The 26,271-nt window shown below is 42.0% G+C and overlaps 1 pseudogene; it reads right to left on the minus strand.

The window, feature by feature from the left end:
- The window catches only part of LOC101833597, a 35,500-nt pseudogene extending 16,636 nt beyond the window's left edge, over positions 1 to 18,864 (minus strand).
- Positions 18,865 to 26,271: the final 7,407 nt, after the last annotated feature.

The raw sequence follows: 26,271 nt of genomic DNA on the forward strand, positions 1-26,271 counted from the left end.
GATGGTGAGCAAAAGCACATTGATAGTATCATAGATGCTTCAAGACACTGGCAGCTTTTCCTGACAGATACAGTGCACTTTTTGAAAAATGGCACACAACTGTTGCAGAATATTTCTTTATACTGTGAAGATGTGTCTATGCCAAACCACCTTCTGATTGGTTTAGTAAAGAGCTTGATGGTCAATAGCTAGGCAGGAAGTGGCTAGGTGGGACTTCCGGAGAAGAGAGGACTCTGGGAAGAAAGCAGAATTGCCAGCCAGACTCAGAGGAAAGAGGACGTGCAAGATGGAAGAAAAGTACCTAAGCATAAGCCATCTGAAGTCACTTTTTGATTGCTCAACAAAATGAGCTTGACTTGTAATCCGCAGTCCTGAATTCAGAACAATTGCTTCCATTTGAATCTGTGAGTCTGTATTACCACTGTCTTGTGATACACCTCTATAATGCCATCAGGCATATTTTTTTCTGGATATTTTATGTCTTTATTTAATAACCTCTGCTGAATGGCTTTTTCTCATTAAAAATCAATTAGAAACATGAAAGTCACAGAATTAGAGTTGCTCCAAGAAGTAATGATTTCTCCCCAAAGGGCTGCTATTAAAAGGAAACATTGTCCCAAAAGCTTGACTTTAACGGTGTTTATTATGCTTAATGAATTCATTACATCTAAGCTTACCAACGAAAGATGCGGGCAAGGGAAGCAGAGATGGCTCAGTGGTTATGAGCATTTGCTGCTCTTCCAGAGGACTCACATCGAATGGTTCATAATCACAAACAACACCAGTTCCAGCAGATTAGACATGCTCTTCTGTCCTCTGTAGGCACCTGCATGGATGTGTGCCCTCATCTGCATGCATGTGCCCACACACTAAACATATAAGTGAATAACTACCTGACTAAATAGCTGATAGGTGTGAAGAGCCTGAAACCTGTGGATCACCGTGCTGGCACAATGCAATGTAATTATGGAACATGGAGTACTGTGGGTCAAAACATGTAGCATTATGATGGTAAAATGGACAATTGCGATTGCACAGTGAAGCATTAAAATGGCACCTTGGACTGCACCCAGTGGCATACACCTTTAGTCCCAGTGCTTGGGTGGCAGAAACAGACAGGCAGATCTCTGTGACTTCCAGGACAGCCTTGTTTACACATTAATTCCAGGACAGCCATGATACAATAATGATAGCCTGTCTGAAAAAAAAAGAAAAGAAAAAGAAAAGAAAAATCTGGCACCTTAGATGATTGTATTGTTAAAATACAAAATTACAAGTGGGGTGATGGTGGCCCACGCCTTTAATCCCAGCACTCAGAAGGCAGAGGCAGGCAGATCTCTGAGTTTGAGGCCAGCCTGGCCTACAGAGTGAGTTCTAGGACAATTGGGCCTACACTGAGAAACCCTGTCTTGAAACACCAAAAAAAAAATCCCCAAACAATACAACAGTGGGTCATTGTAATGACATGATACACCATTGGAATAACACACTGAAGCATTGTGGTATCAAAATCCATCCGTTTGTAGGCAAAAATGAAGCACTGTGATGTCACAGTGTTACAATGCAGCATTGTTATGGGACAAGGAGTATCTATGATGTCACAGTGGAAATTTTTCTGATATAGTACAGATCCGATGGTACAGTGCAGCTTTGTGATGTCACAGCACAGCCTTGAGTTTGCACAAAGGAGCAGTGAGATAGCATTGTTCCAGCACAATCAAATATAGCTATGGAATCCTAATTATTGTTGTTTGAAACAGAGCATTGTAATAGAGCACAATGAAGCATTGTAATAGTAAATGGAACTTTGCAGTGTCAAAACACAGAACCATGGTGGTAAAATGGAGGATTGTGTGATTACATACAGCAGCATCAAGAAGCTATATTGGAGCATCGTGTTGTCACAATGGAGCACTATGTCAAAATGCAGTATTATGATGTCACAGTGGAATATTGTTGACATAGTATAGCATTATGATGGCACAATTTGGCCAAGCACTCCAGTACTTTAAAGGCATAATGGATCATTGTAATTTCACGATGCAGTGCCATAGGATAAAGAGTATTGTGATGGTCATGTACAGCATTAAAATGGCATGACAGAACTTTATGATATCAAAAGGCAGCATTAACTGTGACATCACAGTTACACAATGCAGCATTAGTGTCACTGTGATGTCAAATGTAGCATTTAATGACACAAGAGAACAATAGGCTGTCAAAACACAGCATTGTGATGGCACAATAGAATTTCCCACTCTAAAAACCATAGGAATGTTTCCATGGAGCATTATGTTGATACAAGGGAGCTTTGTGACATCGCAATGCAAAATGAAATTGCAGAATTGAACTCCGAGATCTCACAGCACAGCACTGGAGTAGCACAACAAGGCATTGTGATACTCGGATGCAGCATGAGGATGACACAGGGCGCAATGTGACATCACCACACAGCACTGTGACGGCATGATAGATATTTGTGATAATGTGATGCAACACAAGGGTAGCAAAGCAGTCTTGTTATAAAATAAAGGGAAGACTTTGAAGGCACTATTAGGCATAATGATGCCACACTAGATCACTGTGATGCCAAAATGGAGCACTAGCTGGGCAGTGGTGGCGCACGCCTTCAATCCCAACACTCGGGAGGCAGAGGCAGGTGGATCTCTGTGGGTTCAAGGCCAACCTGGTCTACAAGAGCTAGTTCCAGGACAGCCTCCAAAGCCACAGAGAAACCCTGTCTAAAAAAAAAAGACCCCCCCCAAAATGTGTTTTCTTAGTCTCAGCAATATGAAGACATAATAGATCTTTGTGCGGTATTTTTATTCTTTTAATTTGTTTCAGTTTTCAGAGACACAGTTTCTCTAGGTATCCTTGGCTATTCTGAGAAACACGCTAGACCAGGCTTGCCTTGAATCCATAGAAATTCTCCTGCTTCTGTCTCTTGCTGGCTGGTATTAGAGATGTGTCAACATGTCCAGTCCACCACTGGGAACCAGACATGCGAATACACGAGCCTGTGGTGGCCATTCTCATTTAAGCCACCACATTTACAGTGGGTCTTTGTGACATCACATCTCAGCATTGCAGTGGCACAATAGAGCACTGCAATGACATAATGCATTTTGTGATCTCACAGTGTAAGACTGGAAGGGCACAAGTGACCATTGTGATGATATAATGGACCATTGAGATGTCGCAACACATTTTAGTGTTCTAGTGCAACACTGTGTTGGTAGAATAGACGATTGTGGTGGCACAATGGAGTATTATGATGGAACAAGGAATGGTGTGTGTCACAATGGAGCACTGTGGTATCACACTACAGCATGAGGTGCCATAAGGGAATATTGTGATGGCTCATTGAAGCATCGCATGTCACAATATAGTATAGTGGTGACATACATTAGCATTCTGATGTCACAGTGGGAGAGTAGAAGAAGGGAGGGGATGAGAACATGAGAGATCAAGAAGACCTAGTTGGGGAAAGGACCGTGGGGAGAGCAATGAAAGAGGTATCTTGATAGAGGGAGCCATTCATTGTCAGGTTAGGGAGAAACCTGGTGCTGGGAAATACTCAGGAATCCACAAGAATGACCCCAGCTAAGACTCATAGCAATAGTAGAGAGTCTGTCTGAATGGACCTCCCCCTTTAATCAGATTAGTGACTACTCTAATTGTCATCTTAGAACCTACATCCTGTAACTGATGGAAGCAGATGCAGTGACCCACAGCCAAGCACTGGGTGGAGCTCCTGGAGTTCAGTTGAAGAAAGGGATGAGGGATCATATGAACAAGGGCAGGAGGGTCAAAACCACAATGGGGAAAACCACAGAGACAGCTGATTTGAGCTAGTGGAAGCTCTTGGTCTGTGGACTGACAACTGGGGAACCTGCATGGGACTAGACACTCTGAATGTGGGTGACAGTTATATGACTTGATCTACTGGTGGGGAGGACTGGCAGTGGCACTAGGACCTATCCTAGGGGCATGAACTTGCTTTTTGGAAGCCACTGCCTATATATAGTAGGATACCTTGCTCAGCCTTGATATTGGGGGAGGGGAGTGCTTGGTCCTGCCTGAACTTGGTGTGCTAGACTTTGTTGACCTTACCCCCTCTAAGGAGTGGATAAGGGGTGGGAAGGGTGGGAGGCAGGGGGCAGCAGAACGGGAAGGAGGGGGAACTAGGGTTGGTATGTAAAATGAAAAATAATTGTTTTTTGTTTTGTTTTGTTTTTTTATCAAGACTGGCTTTCTCCGTTTAATAGTCGTGGATGTCCTGCAACTTACTCTATAGACCAGGCCGGCCTCAAACTCACAGAGATCTGCCTGCCTCTCCCTCCTGAGTGAAATTAAAGCAAAAAAAAAAAAAGGATTATGGCCAGGCGGTGATACATGCCTTTAGTCCCAGCACTTGTGAGGCAAAGGCAGACAGATTTCTGTGAGTTCAAGGCCAGCCTTGTCTACAGAGCAAGTTCTAGGACAAGCTCCAAAGCTGCAAAGAGAAACCCTGTCTCAAGAAACCAAAAAATAAAAATAAAAAAGGAATATTGTAGTAGCACAATTCACCTTATGATGTACCAGTGCAGTACAATGATGGCACAAGGATGCACTGTGATAGCAAAATGGACAATTATGAGATCCTAATAGAGCATTTGTGTGGGACAATATAGCAGAGTTGTCAGCTGCAGCATTATGATGATGCAATGAGGCATTCTGATGTCACAGCAGAGCATCATGACAGCACAATCTTTCTGATGTCACAGTGCAGCATTGGGATGGCATTGGGATGGCACAATGGAACATTGTGATCTGATAATGGAGTATTGTGATGGTATATTGAAGCACGGTAATGTCACCAAATATGTCATTGTTGTGGTACAGCAGAGCATTTTGATGACACAATGGGGCATTTTGATATTACAGTGTACCAATATGCTGGCATGATACTGTGTTCTATGATACCTCAATAGACTCTGGTGACACAAAATTACGGAGTTATGATGACTAATGCAGTATTATATTGTCCTAGTAGAGTATAGTATTGTGATGCACAATGGAACTTTGTAGTGTCACCAATGTGGCATTGTGATAATAAAAATAGAACATTGTGTTATCACAATGTCACACTGCTATATAAAGCCGACAGCATTGTGATGACACAGTGGAACACTATGATGTCACAGTGCAACTTTATGATGACACAGTTAAATGGGACTGTTTGATGTCACAATGGAGCATTGAGATAGAACAGCAAGTATTATGTTGTCTTCTGGAAGAATGGCATAGCATGCTGCTCTAAATTGCTGAGCCATGTCTTCAGCCTCTTTTAATATGTATTTCTGTTTTTAAGATTTATTTATTTATGGGGAGGGAGAGGGATCTGGGATTGACATGTGAAACAAGATTGTTTCTAACCTAAATAAATAAAAAAAGATAATTATTTCAAACAGAAAAAAAGATTTATTACATATACAGTGTTCTGCCTCCATGCCAGAAGAGGGTACCAGATTGAATTGTAGATGGTTGTGAGCCACATGTGGTTGCTGGGAATTGAACTCAGGACCTCTGGAAGAGCAGTCAATGCTCTTAACCGCTGAGCCATCTCTCCAGCCCCCCTAATGTGTATTTCTAAAGGAAAATATTTCCTCCCAAGCTTAGGAAAAGTAGTGGTCATGTGACTTCCACAGGCAAAACCATTTCTGACAATTTTGACTTTTGCTTTTTATACTTGTCTCTGAATCTTTAAGTACTGTGTAACGCTACTTGCCAGGTTTTCAGTTTTAGTCTTCATTTGCTGACTTGCTCTGTAAAACTTAATAGTTTAGTTCCTGGGTGCTGGAGTGCTAAGATCATCTACTATGCTTTCAGAGGACCCAGGCTTGAATCCCAAACTCACACTGCATGGCTCATACCTGCCTGTATCTCCAGCTCCAGAGGAATCTGATGCCTATGGTCTCAGTAGGAACCTGTACTCACATGCATAACTGCATAACCCCCCCACACACACACAGAGTTTAAAAATGAGATGAATCCCTTTTTATTAAATTTACCCCTCATGTTTACCTCCATAAAATAGACTTTTCCTTTCATTTAGTCCTTTTAATAAAGATAAAAACATAAGTCGGGCATTGGTGGTGCATGCCTTTAATCCCATCACTTGGGAGGCAGAGGCAGGTGGATCTCTGTGAGTTCGAGGCCAGCCTGGTCTACAGAGCAAGTTCTAGGACAGCCTCCAAAACAATATAGAGAAACCCTGTCTCAAAAAACCAAAAAGAAAAAAAAGAAAAAAAGAAAAAACATAAATGTAATCAAATGTTTAATGTGTTACTATGACTTGAGTCATAATGTTCTTATGTTCTTTTCTCTTTTTGCCTGACAACTTTATTTCCCTTTCCTCCTTCTTTATTATGGTGGTCTCCTTTTTTTTTTTTTCTTTTTGGTTTTTTTTTGAGACAGGGTTTTTCTGTAGCTTTGGAGGCTGTCCTGAAACTAGCTCTTGTAGCTGCCTCCTGAGTGCTGGGATCAAAGGTGTGAGCCACCAATGCCCAGATCATGGTCTCCAACTTAGGTAGGGTTTTTATTGTTATGATGAAACACTAAGACCACAAAGAATTTGTTTGCTTTATACTCCTATATCCCTATTTTTCTTAGGGTTTCTATTGCTGTGATGAGATACCATGACCAAGGCAACTCTTACAAAAGAAAACATATAATTGGGTGGTTTATAGTTCAGAGGTTTAATCCATTATCATCATGGCAGAACATGATGGTATGCAGGCAGACATGGTGATGGAGAAGGAGTTAGGAGGTCTATATCTTGATCCACAGGTAACAGGAAGTGAACTGTAACACTAGGGTAGCTTGAGCATAAGAAATCTCAAAGCCCACTCCCACAGTGACACACTTCCTCCAACAGGGCCACATCTCCTAATAGTGCCACTTCTTTGGGGACCATTTTCTTTCAAATCACCACATTGTTCACTGAACGAAGTCAGGACAAAAAAAAAAGTCAGGACAGGAATTAATGAGGGTAGGAACCTAGAGGCAGAAACTGATGCAGAGGCCATGGAGGAGTGCTGCTTACTGGCTTGTTCTCCTTGTGGCTTGCTCAGCCTGCTTTCTTATAGAACCCAGAATCACCAGTTCAGGCATGGTACCACCCACAATGGGTTGTGCCCTCCCACATAAGTCACTAATTAAGAATATGTCCTACAGTCTTACTCACAGCTCAATCTTAGGGAGACATTTTCTTGATCGAGGTTCCTTTCTCTCAGATGACTTTAACTTGTGTCAAGTTGACATAAAACTGTCCAGCACAGTCTCAATAGCACCAGCTGGTTTAAAATTTTGTGTGCACCCCAGACTGGCCTGAAACTCACTAGTAAAACAAGGCTGGTTTCCAGTCATAGTCCTCTCTCAGCCTCCCAACTGCTGCCATTATAGGCACATACCCTTTTGCTGGGTTCCATGTAATATTTTAAAATATCAAAGAGGAAGTATTTGAACAAAATGTAGGATGGGTCTGTCGTCAGTTTTATTTAGGACTTAAAGATATGTAGAATATGGGGTTTGATTTTTGGACTCAGGACCTGAACTCTGGGCCTCATGAATGTTAGTCAAGTGCTACCACTGAACCACACCCCTAGTCCAGGAGACAAAACACAAACACACACACACACACACACACACACACACACACACACACACACACCATACTGAAAGCATAAATTGAAGGAAACAATCCTAACTCATAGTCACTTCCACGTATTAATAGAAGTGTTTCCCAGATGGCCACTGCATTGCAAGGGAATTGAAATAAATTTCTCTATTGCAGAAGGTGCTTTTAAGCAACCTTGACTATCACTAGACTACTGTGAAGTGTTTAGCTAAAGACCCTTTGAGGTCAAGTACAAAATGGCTGAGTACATCTACAACAATGATGAAAATGACAGAGTCAATTAGAGTATTAGTATATCAAAGATTAAACATGAAAAGAAACTTCAAAATCTTCTCACCCTAATCTCTTAAATTACACGGGAGAAAATTGAGTGTCAAGAATTATATCGGTCCAGGGGTGCAGTTAGAGAAGAAACAGCTTCCAATGTTCTGCAGCACAGTAACTGTGGCTGATGAGTTTCAAAATAATTAGCAGAAAATAACTGTATTCCCAATACAATATAGAATTAATATCCGAGGTGATAGCTGTGGCAATTAAATCTGTGATCTGATGATTATGCATTTTATATATATATATATGTATATATGTATATATGTATATATGTGTGTGTATATATATATGTATATATATATATACTACAATGTCACATCACACAAATACATACAATTATTGTAATCAGTGACATTGCTCACAGCAGAAGATATGCTCAGGTCACAGCAAGCTGCATGAGTTTCTTGTTAATGTTGGTTTCTACTACTAAATCTCTTAGGTAGGGATGAGCATTTGGGCCGAAATGGACTCAGTACACTTAGGTCTGTATCACAACTGAGGAATCCTGTGATGGTGCCCCTTTAATCCCAGCACTCAGGAGGCTGAGGCAGGCATGCCATTGTGAGTTTGTGGTCTACAGAGCGAGTTCCAAGACAGGCTTCAAAGCTACACATAGAAACCCTGTCTCAGAAGAAAAAAAAAATCTAGGTGTGGTGGTGCACATCTTTAATCCCACCACTCAGAAGGCAGAGACAGGTGGATCTCTTCGAGTTTGAGACCATCCTTATCTACATAGTGGGTTCCAGGCTAGCTAAGATCCTTTCTCAAAAGGAAGAAAAAAGAACTCGCTGTGAACTGAGAGACATGACTGAATTATTGGTATCCACCTAGTACACAATTCACTGACAACAAACTTGAGTCCTCTGCCTCCCACCCCACTTTGACTGCTCTTCAGAGCCCAGGACTCAGTTATAACTGACAAAAAAAAAAATCCTACTTTGAGAAAAACTAGGTTGCATTGCTTTCTGGGTTAGTTCTATTTTCAGTCACTATGCGCCATAATTTATCCTCATGTCAGAGGGGACATCCATCTGAACACTTGGAATCAGTCTTTATGCATAAAACTTAATCAGAGTTTCAATATCTTCTCACCAAGGGAATGTTGAAATGGACAACTGGGTGATGGTACAGTCGAAGAGAAAGGACATAGTAGAGGTGTTTCTGGAACCACAGAGTGCTGCAGTCGAAGAGAAAGGACATAGCAGAGGTGTTTCTGGAACCACAGAGTGCTGCAGTCGAAGAGAAAGGACATAGCAGAGGTGTTTCTGGAACCACAGTGCTGCAGACAAAGTATGTGTCTGACACCAAGGCTGGCATTAGGTTTGCCCAACCACTCCTTATCTCTATGTTTTTGTAGTGTCATCCAGGCACTGACTGGTATTTGGATGAGGTATCCTAAAACCTTCATATCATAAGCCCTCTGCATTTCACTTAAACTGAAATGTATCTGTCAAAGTTAGGAAGCAGTGCACAGATTCTCTTTATATCCCGGTAGAGAACTATGCAGGTTGAAAATGTTAACAGCAATTATTCACTGTTGGTGATTCACTCTTTTAAAGACTTTTTTGTTGTGTATACACTGTACAGCCTGCATGTATGCCTACAGGTCAGAAGAGGGCACCAGACCTCAGCATAGACAGTGAACCACCAAGTGGTTGCTGGGAACTGAACCAGAACCTCTGGGAGAGCAGCCAGTGCTCTTTACCGCTAAGCCATCTCTCCAGTCCATATTGGTGATTCTTATTGTAAGAGCAACGTAAACTGGGGAAAACCACCCTGAAAAATTCCCCGCTTGGCACAAGACTGATTCAGCTCTGTCCAAGAAGAGCCCAAACTGTGCCCACCCCAGACAAAGTGACCCATCCGGATGGTCAGACAGTGTCTAATTTTGGTAAATAATATCTTCTTGTCACAACTGTCCTTGTGTGCAACTGTTAGTAACAATTTTGAGATTCCCCTAACTCCCAAGTCAATGAATCCAAAGGTCATCTACTCTTACCCAATCCTGAACAGCTAAGGCACCATATCAGCCTGCTTGTGATTTTCCCTTTAAAATCCCCTTGTAACTGAGGCCAGGCACCCTTTTCCTGCAGCTGCTGTGCAGGGTCCCTGCCAAGACTTGTAATTTAACATTAAGCCTTATGTGTTGGCATCAATAAGTCGGCTACTTTGTGGTCTTTTTTGGGGTCTCACGAACTTGGCATAACACTTATATGTTTTATTTGATAACTAAGGCAGGACAAAGCTATTTATTTGGTTTTTTGTTTGTTTGGGTTTTTTTATTGTTGTTTTTGTTTTTTGTTTTTCGAGACAGTGTTTCTCTGTGCCTTTGGAAGCTGTCCTGGAACTAGTGCTGGATTCAAAGGCATACACCGCCACTGCCCAGCTTTCTTTTGTTTTTTTTGAGACAGGGTTTCTTTGTAGCTTTGGAGGCTGTCCTGGAACTCACTCTGTAGACCAGGCTGGCCTCGAACTCACTCTCAGGGATCTGCCTATCTCTGTCTCCTGAGTGCTGGAATTAAAGGTTTACGACACCACTGCCCGGCTTTATTTGCTTTTTGTTTGTTTTGTTTTTCACAGGGTTTCTCAGTGTATCCTGGTTGTCCTGGAACTCATTCCATAGGCCATGCTAGCCTTGGCAAATGTTTATAAAAATTTATTTATTATCAGTAAATCAACCAACAAATAAATAGTGTGATGGCACTTTCTATTGTTAGTCCATGAAACAAGAGTAAAGACCGCCGGGCGTTGGTGGCGCATGCCTTTAATCCCAGCACTTGGGAGGCAGAGGCAGGCGGATCTCTGTGAGTTCGAGGCCAGCCTGGTCTTCAGAGCGAGTTCCAGGACAGTCTCCAAAGCTACACAGAGAAACCCTGTCTTAAAAAAACAAAACAAACAAACAAAAAAAGAAAACAACAACAACAACAACAAAAAAATGGCTTCCATCCTTAAGATGGAGTCAGGCTGGTCCATCACCAGAACTGGGGAAGTGAAGATGGGCATCAGATGTCCAAAGTCATCCTCAGCTGGCCTGAGTTACATGAAATACTATCTGAAGGGGGTGTGGAGAGAGCCTCCAACAATAAGAATAAAAAAATAACTAAATATTAGACAAATAAATTTCCTTAACCCAAAAGTCCCATTCCCTAGGCTGAGATTTTGACCTGCATACAAAGGAGAAAGGGAGTTGGGCATGAGCGTTCATCACTCCCCCTGCTCCATGACTGTGAATGCAATGTGACCAGCTGTGTGGGCTACACAATAAGGGAGTTCAAGGCCAACCAAGGCATTTTAGTAAGATCTTGTCTGAAGTAAAAAGTGAAGAGATAAAAAGCAGGACTATAACTCAGCGATACAATACTAGTATTAGGCAGCATACGAAAACATGGAAACCTAATCCTTTAGTCCTACAGAACACAAAGCAAGAAAAAAGAAAATAACAATAATTTCTGCTGGGAGGTGGGGTCTTTAATGTCAGCATTTGGGAGGCAGAATCAAATTGGGAAGATCTCTGTGAGTTCCAGGACAGCCAAGGCCTCATAAAGAAACCCTGTCTCAAAAAAACAATAAATAATAGTAATCATAAAATAATTTATTTCCTAATATAAGATTAGAACTTTAGTTTTTCCTATAAGCACTGCTTAGTTGTAAGTTATAAATATTTCATTATCTTTCCGTTTAAAACATAAGATTTTATCTAGTTTCCTTTGTATTTTTCTTGCATAGTTATTTTAAGGATTTGGTGTTTAATTTCCAAATGTTGGAAACTTTTGTGATTATATTGTTCTGTCTCCCTCATTGAATTATAATTTTTTGTTTGAGACAAGGTTTCTCTGTGGAGCCCTGACTGTCCTGGAACTGCACACCAGGTTGACCTTGAACTCAGAGATCTGCTTGCCTCTGCCCTCCAAATGCTGGGATTAAAGGTGTGTGGGGGCACCACTGCCTGGTTTGATTGTTTTCTTTGTAGCTCTTGATGCTCTAGCTGGCCAGAGCACCGCAGACACGGCACGGGCTGGTCTTTGCTTTCCCCTTCCCTTTCCCTTGCTAAACAGTTAGATTCCCTTATTTAGGCACTTCCACTTTCCTGAAGCTAGCCACCAAGATCTATTCCCTCATTTGGCCACATCCTTATGCCTGACTCTTTCCTGAAGCTGATCAATAAGGTCCAGCTATCAACTCATCAAGGTCCAGCAATCAAAAATCCCCATCTGGGCCAGGCAGTGGTGGTGGCACATGCCTTTAATCCCAGGATTGACTGGGGAGGCAGAGGCAGGCAGATCCCTGTGTGTTCTGGGCCAGTCTGGTCTACAGATCAATTGCCAGGACTGGCTCCATAGCTCCTGAGAAACCCTGTCTTGAAAAAACAAAAAAGATGAGATAGATAGATAGACAGACAGACAGACAGACAGACAGACAAATAAATCCCTATTAGGGTAACATGTCCAATCAGAACATAGCAATGCATCCTAGCTCATTCTAAAGCAGACCTCTGCATTTTTCAACTTAAAATTACTCCTGCAAAGCTATTTGCTGATCTTTTTGCCTGGTTCGGATTCAGACACCACATCTCTTTGCCTTGCTTAACAAAGGTTCTCTTTCTGTTGCAAATTGGTGTGTGGGTGTGGTCTGTGCCTAATCTGGGGTCCAGAGGAGCACCCCGTGGTAAGCAAGTCCCTTCAGAACCTGTCTTCAGAAAAATGGAGTGCTATACCGACATGATTCATGAAACGCTGATGGACTGCTGTTATCCCTCATCAGACAAGCACATAAACATCTTCCAGTCTTGGGCATGTACCGGTGGACTAATGAATCTTCATCTTTGGTCTTGGGGACAAAAGGAGCCAGTGGGGCAAGTCCTTGGGCCTACACATGCACTGCAATATGCTGGCTTCCTTCTCACACAGCCCCAAGAGTCATTATCTGGAAGGAGAAAAATGGCACCTGGAGAAGACCCATGAGCACTCGGGACATGACCCTTCAGTAAACTCTACATGCTGTGTGCCTTCCATCATGATTATGACCTGAACCTCCCTGGCAGGAACAGTGATGGGGCTATGTCCCGGTGGGAAGTGAAGAGGAATTCCACTCATACCATTAACTGCAGAGCTGTCCGCTCATCAAGCTGTGGAGACCAAATGGAGGAGCCGAGGCCAGAGGCACACAGCAACCCGGTTCAAGATGTGGTCTGGTCCCACTCTGATGGCCTTCCAACAGCACAATGATCTGATTCGATCCCAGGGCCTAGCAGTGATCATTTGAACCTGTGATGGTGCCTCAGCCAGTATATGGTCACTTGGGTGGCTGCACAAATTCTGTCATCTTGGTAGAAACAATAATGTAGGTGACCTGTAGAAAGAGTCAGGCAGGCTGTTGGTGTGCTCCAGTGAAGTCAACCAGGACCAGGATTCTGAATCAGCTGCCATCACAGAGGACAGACAGGATGACTATGGGTACAGCAGGAAAGACTGGGACAAAACCCAAACGATTGGGCAATGACTTCACCAAGATTCCACGCCCAGGAATGGCCATCCCAACAGCACCAAGAACCCATCTGGTTTTGTTGGTATTGTTATTTGTTTGTTTGTCTTTCAAGACAAGGTTTCTCTGTGTAACTCCAGCTGTCCTGGAACTTGATCTACAGACCAGGTTAGCCTTAAACTCAGTGACACAATAGCCTCTGCTTGTCGAGTGCTGGGATTAAAGGCATATGCCACCACTGCCTGGCCACCCATCTGTCTTACCAGGGTTTGCATACTTTATAATTCACGTTCAGCAGAAGGTATTCTGCTAGGAAAAAGGAAAAAATAAATGACTATTATTTTAAATATATTTGAACATGCTTATGTTCAGGTTGTCTACCAGCTAAGAATTATACAGCAAAATTAAATGAATAAATAAATAATGTTTAAAAAAATAAAACAAACCAAAATACAGCCAGGCAGTGGTGGCACACACCATTAGTCCCAGCACTGAGGAGGCAGAGGCAGGCGGATCTCCGTGAATTTTAGACCAGCCTGGTCTACAGAGCAAGTGCCAGGATAGACTCAAAAGTTACAGAGAAACCCTGTCTCAAAAAAAACAAAGAAAGGAAGAAGGAAGGGAGGAAGGAAGGAAGAAGAGCCAACCAAAATGCTATCTTAATGTCTTAGATACAACTTCTTATTGATTTCATAAGTTTGTCTGTCTGTTCCTGTCTGAGGAATGGACACTGGGCCTTGAGAGTACTAAGCAAGAACTTTTACTATTGGGCTACATTTATTTGTTTGTTTGTGTTTCTGCCTTTGAACAGAGAAAATGTTCTCTCCTTCCACTCTGTGGGTTCCTGTGGGCATGGTTTTTCTAGAAATGCTGTTTAAAGTTTGATTTTATAAACTGAGCTTTCACTCAACCCGGAACCAAGTTAATCATGCTTTGAGATAGTTTGTAACTATTCACGAACTCAATTTACAAACATGTACTCAACCTGCCTGAAACTAGCTGACCTCCACAAACAATACCGCAATCAATCTTACTATACCTGGACTTTGCACTTCCTCCCTTATGGGAATTCTGTAAAAGATTACGGCCAAAGTTCTCTCCCCCTTTTTGTTAGCATATGTGCAGTGCTGCTCATTACTCACTACACAGGGGGGATGGGCTTTGGTCAGAACTGCTGCTCTTTCAGACTAGACTACTATTTCATTAAAACAGGAGCAATCTAAACTATCTGAATAAAGCCAAGCCTACAATTGGGTAAATAACACTAAAAATCAGTCACTCTCTCTCTGTCTCTCTCTCTCTCTCTGTCTCTCTCTCTCTCTCTCATTGTTTTGAGACAGTGTCTCACTACATACTCTGGAATTCACTGCATAGATCAGACTGGCCTCAAACTCCCAAGAGACCTTCCTGCCTCCGCTTCCCCAGGGCTGAAACTTGGGTGTGAGTGGACACGCCCAGCCATTTTGTTTACCCTACAGGTGTGCCGCTGTAATCTCAGTTCCTGGAAAGGACTGATTGTTCAAGGTCAGCCTGACTAGACAACTTTGTAAGACCCTATCTCAAAAACATTTCTGTTGTTTTCTTTTTTAAAACCTTATCTCAGTTGGACGGTGGTGGCACATACCTTTAATCCTAGCACTTGGGAAGGAGAGGCAGGCAATCTCTGAGTTTGAGGTTGGCCTGGTCTACAAAGTTGAGTTTCAGAACAGCCAGGGCTGTTACACAGAGAAACTCTATCTCAAAAAAGACCAAAAAAAAAAAAAAAAAAAAAGACAAAGAAAAAGAAAATCCTACCTCAAACACATGTTGTTTTTTTATTATTAATTTTGTTTTGTTTTTTGAAACAATCTAGCTGCCTAGGCTGGCCTCAAACTCCATCTGCCTCTGCCTCCCTAGTGCTGGGATCAAAGGTGTGTATCACTATTCCACAGATTTTTGTTTATTTTTGACACAGTTTCTCTGCACAGCCCTGGCTGTCCTGGAACTCTCTTGTTTTCACCTTCCCTGTGTCCTCTGCAAAAGTAACCAGTGCTCTTAGTCACTGAGCATGCATCCCTCCAGCTCTCAAATTTTTTTGTTTTGTTTTGTTTTATTTTTAAGACAGGGTTTCTCTGTGTACCCCTGACTGTCCTAGAACTCGATCTGTAACCAGTTTGGCCTCAACTCATGAATGCTGGAATTAAAGGCATGTGCCACCACTGCGTGGCTCAAATTAAAAATTTTTTTTTTTTTTTGGTTTTTCGAGACGGTTTCTCTGTGGCTTTGGAGGCTGTCCTGGAACTCACTCTGTAGACCAGGCTGGCCTGGAACTCACAGAGATCCGCCTGCCTCTGCCTCCCGAGTGCTGGAATTAAAGGCGTGCGCCACCAACGCCCGGCTTCAAATTAAAATTTTAAGTAGGAAAATTTGGGGCTGGAGAGATTGCTCACTGAGTAATGACGCTTGTCACACAGCTGAAAACCTGAAGTGCAAACAAATCACACATGTTCTGATCTAGGAAACTAGAGCTTGGAGGATCAGTCATTAGAGGCTAGCATGAGCTACCTGAGATATTCTCTCAAGAAAACAAACTTCCCTCTTGGTTAATTATACACAACCATAAAAACAATTATAAGTGCCTCAAAGACATGATTCTCATAAATCTGCGATATATAAACTATTGGTTAATTCTTTATTATTATATTTATTACTGGGGACACACACACACAAATAAGTGTACGAAGGTCAGAGGAAAAATTGAGCCTTCCACCATGAGGGTCATGGGACTCAAACTCAGGTTGCTACCCTTGATACTTTTACCCACTGGCCCATCTCAACCTCACAAGTTGCTTAATTTCCTCTCAATTCTTAATGCAGTTTTGTCACCTACTGTATGCCCTTTATTTTCCTTAGATACTGAATACACAAAGTGAATACAACTTGGTGAGTCACTCAGAGTAAACTTTTCAAAGAACTTCTACTGTAAGAAATAACTGTAGGCCGGGTGGTGGCGGCACAAACCTTTAGTCCCAGCACTCGGGAGGGGGAGGCAGAGACAGGCAGATCTCTGTGAGTTCGAAACCAGCCTGGCCTAAAAAAGGTAGTTCCAGGACAGCCTCCAAAGCCACTAAAAAAACCAAACCAAAACAAAACAAAACCAGATAACTGTAAAGGAAGCTCTCTAAACACGAGAGCCTGTACAACTTTATATTGCTAACGATGCAAACAGGGTGTTTACATAATCCATACACTATTAGCGTTCGATAACTGAGGACATTGAAACCCGCCAATGCCTTTTGCTCAGACAGAGTTGGTAGGCAGACTTGAGACAGAAGTAACACCCCGCTCTGTTTCCGGTTTACTTTAGGGTGAAGAAGTGAGGCTGGGCCTTAGCGGCAATGACCAGAGGAAGATTGTTTGGTGGCAGCGACAGAGGCAGGCATGTTAGTCCTGTGGTAATTTGGAGCCAAGCAGGCCATACAGCTGACCTCATCGGGTAGATCTCAATGCCAGCATAACAGATGGGTGCTATTATGGGTCAACACTGATAGATAGCATTCGCTCGAAATAGCACAGTGCACCAGGCTCTTGGGGGACAGTGAACATTTATCATCAGTGATTGATCCCTCCAAGAGTTCATTTTAAAGCTACCAGGGCTCTCTTTTGCACTCTTTCCAGTGGGTATCAGGTGCTTAAGAGGCACCCATTCAGAAAATAGTTATTTTCTTGTCCTATCTAAGATTCCCCCAAGGATTTAAATCGTGAACTGCCTATTAGTCCCAGCACCCAAACCTAACCTGTGACCCTCTTTCTTTCTTTTCTTTTTTTTTTTTTTTTTTGAGACCGGGTGTCTCTGTGTGGCCCTATCCACTTTGTAGACCAGGTATGATTCAAACTCAGAGATCACCTGCCTCTGCCTCCCCCCAAGGCTGGGACCAAAGGAGTGTGCCACCACCCAGATTCACGTACTTTTTTCTCTATCCTCTTTTCTCTTTTTCTTTCTTTTGGGAAAGAATGTTGTTTTTATTTTTTATTTGAAAAGAAGTCTTACGATTTAGCCATTGCTAGCCTGAAACTCATTATGTAGATCAAGCTGGCTTCAACTTTGCAGTGATCCTTCTGCCTCTGCCTAAGCACTGGGTTTGCAGGAGTGTGTCACTATACCAACTAAATTTCTCCTATAAAGACAAACTTCTGCTTCTATTCTCAGTTGATGCGTACTATAAATGTTCTAACAGTACCTGAAAGAGATTGGACATTCATATATAAAACATTTTAAAACAGTGAACGTCCTTTGAGGCCAGTCTGGTCCACAGAACTAGTTCTAGTATAGCTAGGGCTGTTACACAAAGAAATCCTGTCTCAAAAAACAAAAAGCAAAACAAACCAAAAAACAGTGAACGTCCTCTCAAATGGCTCAGGAAATGTGGGAGAGTTTTAAGACATGTAATACATCACAATTGTCCAGGAGGGTAATTAAAATTTGTTGGCTTTGACAATAATGGGATCCCAGTGACACTAAAAAGAGAGAGCCATGTTATGGTGACACAGACTAAGGTGTTTCATTATTGTTTGTGCCCATCTCTGGGGTTATTCCCATAATACATGGATGGTAGAAGCAGGAAGATCAGAACACCAAGCTCCAATCCAGTTGCTTATCAGAGTTCCAGGATATAATGGGCTACAGAAGACCCTGTATCAAACAATCAAATGGCTGGGTGTTGTGGTGCATGCCTTAATTCCAGAAGAGGCAGGTAGATCTCTTTAAATTGGAGGCCAGGCTAGTCTACAGAATGAATTCCAGGACATCTAGGACTATGTAGAGAGATCTTGTCTCAAACAACAAAAACAAATGAAGCAGAGAGATATAGGCAGGAGGATTGCTACAAGTTCAAAGACTGTCTGGTCTCCATAGCAAATTCCAGTTCAAGCATGGCTATATGGTAAGATATACTGTCTTAAAAGAGAAAGAATATAGGATCTGGAGAAATAGCTCAGTGGCTAAGAGCAGTGGCTGCTCTTCTGGAGGATTGAGGTTTAATTCCAGCACCCACTTGACAACTCTCAACTTTCTGTAACACCAGTTCCAGGAGACCACAAATCTTCTTCTGGCCTTTATATGCACCAGGCATGTGTGAGGAATACAGATATGCCTGCTTATATGGAGATTCAGTCCAGTTCAAGTCTTTTCATAGTGTTTTTACCTCGGAGCTGTCTTACCAGCTCTTAATATTTATTTCTTGTTATTATCTATAATATCCCAGCATGATTTAAAGAATGTCCCTCACACATCAAAAGAGGACAGGATGAAGACATTTCAAAAAAAAGGAAGACAGAGGAGGGGCAAGTACCTTGTCCTCAGGTGACGTTTCCTCTGCAAGTGGTCCCTGTACCCAAGCAGCAGGTACCCGCCCTTACTGAGCCTCCTGTCCTCTATGAAGTCAGCACCACCTTTGTGACAACAACTGCCTCTGAGGCAGTGTTGGCATCTTGGTCCAAAATTGTAGCTTCAGACATTAGCTGGCATGAGCTGGCAGGAGTTAGAACAATCACCAATAGAGCAGAAGGGCAGCTGATCTCTGAACATAGTTCTGAACCAAAAAGAATCACTCCATCAGGCACAGTTTCCTCTGGCTTAAGACACAACATCCAAGGAAGAACCCTAGAATACATAAATTAGGTAAATTCAATGCTAGGTTGATACTTATCCAGAGAAAGCAACAACCAATGCTGATCCACATAGAAATATGCAAGTTTCCAAGGCAAAGGAGAGAGGAAGGGATAATGAGGCTGAAGAAAATAGGCCTGGAGGGATGGAGATTACTAAGGGGGTTTGAAAGAAAATGCCCCCCCAAAGAATGGGGGAGAATGGCAGTATTAGGAGGTGTGGCCTGTCTTGTTGGAGGAAGTGTGTCACTCTGGGGGAACTCAGGTTTTGAGGTCTCAAGTTTCAGACAGTCATCTTCCTGCTGCCTCTGATCAAGACACCCTGCATCATGTCAGCCTACACACTCCACATCTTGGTAATTACAATGTCTGAACCTGTGAGTTGCCACCCACAATTAAATGTTTTCTTTGTAAGAGTTGCCTTGGTTACAGTGACTCTACAACAATAAAAAACACAACAAACACAGAGATGGTACTCGATGTCACATCTGCCAAGCCATCTTCTTTTGCACAACCTCACAGAGGAGGTACTAAGAAGGCCTATAAGAAATGTGCTGGAGAGGGGTGGAGCACAGCTGAGAATGTTCTCCGATGATGATGATGGGCGAGGCATTCACAATGTCTGGCCATAACATCCATTAGGGAATAGGGGGGCTCTGAAATAACACAGCCATAAGACAGGTTATGGCACTCCACTAGGAATCGAGGAGACTAAAACTACCAGGAAGATTGAACAGCAGCCAGAGGACCCTGGCCTTGAGTCACCATGAGGCTGGGGTCCTTGTGGGTAAAGGCAGTCAAGAGGATGCGATGTAGTTCAACATCAAGTTAAGGGGAAGAGGAACATAGTTCAGTGTTTAGAGCACCTCCCTAGCATCCCTGAGACTCTGGCTTGCACTGCACACATTGGATGTGGCGGCACACACCAACCTAGCATAGGAGAGATGGAGGCAGAAGTTGTAGGCCATCCTCTGCCTCTGATACATAGTAAGTTCCCAGGCAGCCCAAGCTCCATGAGACCCTGTCTCAAAAAGATAGAAATGGCTGCTGGACGATGGTACTGCACACCTTTAATCCCTGCATCCTGGAGGCAAAGGCAGGTGGATCTCTGAATTCAAGACCTGCCTCTTCAACACAGTGAGTTCCAGGACAGCCAGGGCTGTTACACAGAGAAGCACTGTCTCAAAAACAAAAACAAGGAAAACCAAACAAACAAACAAAAAAAGCATTAACACTAAAAATGGCCAGTTTTGGAGCAGAAACACCGGAGACCTGAGGACTGGGCACAGCCAATCCGGATCCCAGCCCAACAGGATTCAGCCCGCCCAGAGACTGCCAGCTTCCAAGTCCCAGTCTCCACCCACGTGACAGGCAAGGCGAGGGTCCAGCCTACCCAGAGTTTGCTAAGGTCCTGATACTAGAAAGGCCTCCATCCACGTAAGAGGAAAGCCACCAGGGTATTGGACCTACTCCCACCCACTGGGAAGGGTTCACATACCCACCAAGGGAGGAAGACACTTCTGCACCCACAGGAAGAAATGATGGGAAGGAAACAATACAAAAACACACCCACCAACAGAAAAACAAATATGACACCACCAGAAACTAGAGAATCTATACCTGCAAGACCTGAACAGTCCATTGCAGAAGAAGCAGATGAAAAAGACCATAAAGGCAACTTTATGAAAATGATAGAGGCCCTCAAAGAGGATATGAGAAAATCCCTTAAAGACAGGAAAGAAAAAACAAACCAAAAAATACAAGAACTGCAAGAAATGGAGGAGCCGGGCGATGGTGGCGCACGCCTTTAATCCCAGTACTCGGGAAGCAGAGGCAGGTGGATCTCTGTGAGTTCGAGTCCAGCCTGGTCTACAGAGCCAATTCTAGGACAGCCTCCAAAACAATACAGAGAAACCCTGTCTCGAAAAACCAAAAAGAAAAAAAAAAAAAGAAATGGAGGAAAAAACAATTCAAAAAATGCAAGAAATGCAAGAAAAGGAAGAAAAGACAAACCAAAAACTTCAACAAATGCAAGAAAGAGAGGAAAAGACAAAGCGAAAATTACAAGAAACAATTCAAAAACTACAAGGGTTGAAAGCTGAAATAGAGACAATAAAAAAACAGTCTGAAGGAATGCTGGAAATAGAAAAGCTGGGCAAATGGTCAGGTACTATAGATACAAGCATAACCAACAGAATACAAGAGATGGAAGACAGAATCTCAGGTGGTAAAGATACACTAGGGTAAATAGATCCATCGACCAAAAAAAATCTGAAGTCCAACAAATCCCTAACACAAAATATCCAGGAAATATGGGACACTGTGAAAGCACCAAACCTAAGGATAATAGGTATAGAAGAATGTGGGAATAACAGAAGGTGAAGAAATCTACCTCAACTGGGCAGAAAACATATTTAACAAAATCATAGAAGAAAACATTCCCAACCTAAAGAAAGAATGCCAATGAAAGTACAAGAAGCCTACAGAACACCAAATAGAGTGGACCACAAAAGGAAATTTCCTCGCCACAGAATAGTAAAAACCCAGAGAATACAGAATAAAGAAAGAATATTAAGAGCAGCAAAGGAAAAAGGCCAAGTAACATACAAAGGGGAAACCTATCACAATCACACCTGACTTCTCCATGGAAACACTGAAATCCAGAAGGTCCTGGATAAATATTCTACCAACACAAACAGACCACCAATGCCAGCTCAGACTGCTATACCCAGCAAAGCTTTCAATCACTATAGATGGAGAAAACAAGATATTTCATGACAAAACCAGATTTAAAAAATATGTATTCACAGCCGGGCGTTGGTGGCGCACGCCTTTAATCCCAGCACTCGGGAGGCAGAGGCAGGCGGATTTCTGTGAGTTCGAGGCCAGCCTGGTCTACAAAGTGAGTTCCAGGACAGCCTCCAAAGCTACAGAGAAACCCTGTCTCGAAAAAACCAAAAAAAAAAAAAAAAAATATGTATTCACTAACCCAGCCCTACAGAAAGTTCTGGAAGGAAAACCCCAATCCAAGAGAGTTGACTATAACCAGAAAAACATAGGCAATAGATAACCCACCTTACCAACAGCCAAAAGGAAAGAGGTAGAAATCCACATATAATTCCACCACCATCAACTATTCCAAAACAAACAAGAATGAGAAATCAATGGTCATTAATATCCCTCAATATTAATGGTCTTAACTCGCCCATAAAGAGACACAGGCTAACAGAATGGATTCGAAGACAGAACCCATTCTTCTGCTGCATACAAAAAACACACCTCAGCCTCAAAGATAGATATTACCTCAGAGTTAAGGGTTAGGAAAAGATTTTCCAATCAAACGGACCCAAGAAACAAGCAGGGGTAGCAATCCTAATATATAACAAATTGGATTTCAAAATAAAATAAATTAAGAGATGAAGGATGGGACTTCATACTCATCACAGGTAAAATCACCAAGATGAAGTTTCAGTTTTGAACATCTATGCCCCAAATACAAAGGCACCCACATTCATAAAAGAGACATTACTAAAACTCAAATCACATATAAAGCCCCACACACTTATACTGGGAGACTTCAACACCTCACTCTCACCTCTAGACAGGACTACCAGACAGAAACTTAACAAAGAAGCAAAGGGGCTAATAGAAGTTATAACCCAATTGGGTTTAACAGATATCTATAGAGCATTCCAACCAAATAAAAAAGAATATACCTTCTTCTCAGCTCCACACAGAACCTTCTCAAAAATCGACCACATTCTTGGCAACATATCAAATCTCACCAGGTACAAAAAACTTGGAATAACACCATGCACCTTATCAGGCCACCATGCATTAAAATTAGAATTCAGCAACAATACAGATTGCAGAAACCCTACAAAATCATCGAAGTTGGATAATGCACAATTATACCATTCCTGGGTCAAGGAAGAAATAAAAAAGAAATTAAAGACTTCCTAGAATTCAATGAGAATGGTGAAACAACATACCCAAACTTATGGGACACTTTGACAGCAGTGCTATAAGGGAAGTTCATTGCACTAAGTGCCCACATGAAGAAACTGGAGAATAGTTATACTAGAGAGCTAACAGCACAGCTGAAAGCTCTAGAACACAAAGAAGAAAACTTCCCCAGGAGGAGTAGACGCCAGGAAATAATCAAATTGAGGGCTGAAATCAATAAAGTAGAAACTAGGAAAACAATACAAAAAAAAAATCAATGTAACTAAGACTTGGTTCTTTGAGAAATGAAAGAGTATGAAAAGGCAAATTAACAAAATCAGAAATGAAAAGGGGGACATAACAACGGACACTGAGGAAATTCAGGGAATCATCAGGTCATACTTTGAAAACCTATACTCCACACAATTTGAAAATCTAAAGGAAATGGACAATTTTCTGGATAGATATCATTTGCCAAAATTAAATCAATATAAGCAACTTAAATAGACCTATAACCTCTAAGGAAACAAAAGTATTTGTCAAAAGTCTTCCAACTAAAAAAGCTCCAGGCCCCATATGGCCTCAGTGCAGAATTCTACTAGAAATTCAAAGAACAGCTTATACCAATTCTTCTCAAAGTATTCCAAGCAATAGAAGCAGAAAGGTCTTTGCCAAACTATGAGGGTTCAATAAGCCCCTTAAGACACAACTAAGAAAGAGAACTTCAAAACAATATCCCTCATGAACATTGATGCAAAAATACTGGCAAATCAGATCCAAGAACACATCAGAAAACTCATCCACCATGATCAAGTAGGTTTCATCCCAGGCATGCAGGGTTGGTTTAACATAAAATCCATCAGTGTAATCCACCATATAAACAAGCTGAGAAACAAAAATCACATGATCATCTCACTGGATGCTGAAAAAGCCTTTGACAAAATCTAACAACCTTTCATGATAAAGGTCTTAGAGAGATCAGGGATAACAGGAACTTACCTCAACATAAGAAAAGCCATATAAGCCGGGCGTTGGTGGCGCACGCCTTTAATTCCAGCACTCGGGAGGCAGAGGCAGGCGGATCTTTGTGAGTTCGAGGCCAGCCTGGTCTACAAAGTGAGTTCCAGGACAGCCTCCAAAGCTACAGAGAAACCCTGTCTCGAAAAACCAAAAAAAAAGAAAAGCCATATACACCAAACCAACAGCTAACATCAAACTAAATGGACAGAAACTCAATGCAATTCCTCTAAGATCAGGCACAAGACAAGGCTGTCCACTCTCTCCATACCTCATCAATATTGTACTTGAAGTTCGAGCTAGAGCAATACGACAACAAAAGGATATCAAGGGGATACAAATTGGAAAGGAAGAGGTCAAACTTTCACTATTTACAGATGATATGATAGTTTACATAAGTGACCCAAAAAACTCCAACAGGGAACTCTAAATACTTCAGCAAAGTGGCAGGATACAAGATCAACTCAAGAAAATCAGTAGCCCTACTATATACAGACGATAAAAGGGCTGAGAAAGAAATTAGAGAAACATCGTCCTTTACAATAGCCACAAACAACATAAGATACTTTGGGGTAACGCTAACCAAACAAGTGAAAGACCTGCATAGCAAGAACTTTGAGTCTTTAAAGAAAGAAATTAAAGAAGCCCTCAGAAAATCGAAAGACCTCCCATGCTCTTGGATAGGTAGGATCAACATAGTAAAAATGGCAATCTTACCGAAAGCAATACACAGTTTTAACGCAATCCCCATTAAAAATCCCAGCAAAATCCTTCACAGAACTTTAAAGAACAATTCTCAACTTTATATGAAAAAACAAAAAACTTAGGATAGCCAATACAATCCTGCTCAACAAAGCAACATCTGGAGGCATCACCATCCCTGACTTGAAGCTCTATTATAGAGCTGTAATCCTGAAAACAGTTTGGTGTTGGCACAAAAATAGACAGGTCGGCCAATGGAATTGAATTGAACACTCTGAGATTAATCCACACACCTATGAACAGATGATTTTCGACAAAGAAGTTAAAAATATACAATGGAAAAAAGAAAGCATCTTCAACAAATAGTGCTGGCATAACTGAATTCTGGCATGTAGAAGAATGTGGATAGATCCATGTCTATCGTCATGCACAAAACTGAAATCTAAATGGATCAAAGACCTCAATGTAAATCCAGCCACACTGAACCTGTTAAAAGAGAAAGTGGGAGCACCCTTGAACAAATTGGTACAGGAGACAGCTTCCTGAACATAATACCAGTAGCACAGTGAGATCAACAATTAATAAATGGGACCTCCTGAAACTGAGAAGCTTCTGTAAGACAAAGGACACAGTCAGAAAGTCAAAAAGGCAACCCACAGATTGGGACAAGATATTCATTAACCCCACATCTGACAGAGGGCTGATCTCCAAAATTTACAGAGAACTCAAGAAGCTATTCTCCAAACCACCAAAGGATCCAATCAAAAAATGGGGTAGAGAACTAAATAGAGAATTCTCAGTAGAGGAGACTAAAATGGCTGAGAGACACTTGAGAAAGTGCTCAACATCCTTAGCCATCCAGGAAATGCAAATCAAGACAACTCTAGGATACCATCTTACTCCTGTCAGAATCAAAAACTTCAACCAGTTTATGCTGGAGAGGATGTGGAGAAAGGGGAATAGTCCTACAGTGCTGGTGGGAGTGCTGACTTGTACAGTCACTTTGGAAATCAGTATGGAGATTCCTCAGGAAATGGGAAGTGTAGCACAAGACCCAGCAATTCCACTCTTAGGCATATACACAAAAGATGCACATTCATACAACAAGGATGTCTGTGGTGATGGAGATCCCACCCACCATGGCTTTGTGCATGGTAGCCACTCCCACTGACTGCAAAGCTGTATCTTCAACCCTCCCAGCTCCATCTTTCTCCTCGACATCTTTTCGTGACCTTTTAAATAGGACACCATTTTTTAAAATATTGTCTTTGAAACACACATGCCAAAAGAAGCCATTTACCCAATAGAGAGCATTTCTGAAAAAGAATTATTACTTGGGGGCAGGGAGGGTTATCGGTTGGGGGTAGGACGAGATGATCTCACTGTAGCCCGATCTAGCTTCAAACTCGGTAATTCTCCTGCCTCACCTCCCAAGTGCTAAAATTACAGGCATTAGGCACCATGCTCAG

Source organism: Mesocricetus auratus, unplaced genomic scaffold (genome assembly GCF_017639785.1).
Source record: "Mesocricetus auratus isolate SY011 unplaced genomic scaffold, BCM_Maur_2.0 Super-Scaffold_100008, whole genome shotgun sequence".
Taxonomy (NCBI): Eukaryota; Metazoa; Chordata; class Mammalia; order Rodentia; family Cricetidae; genus Mesocricetus; species Mesocricetus auratus.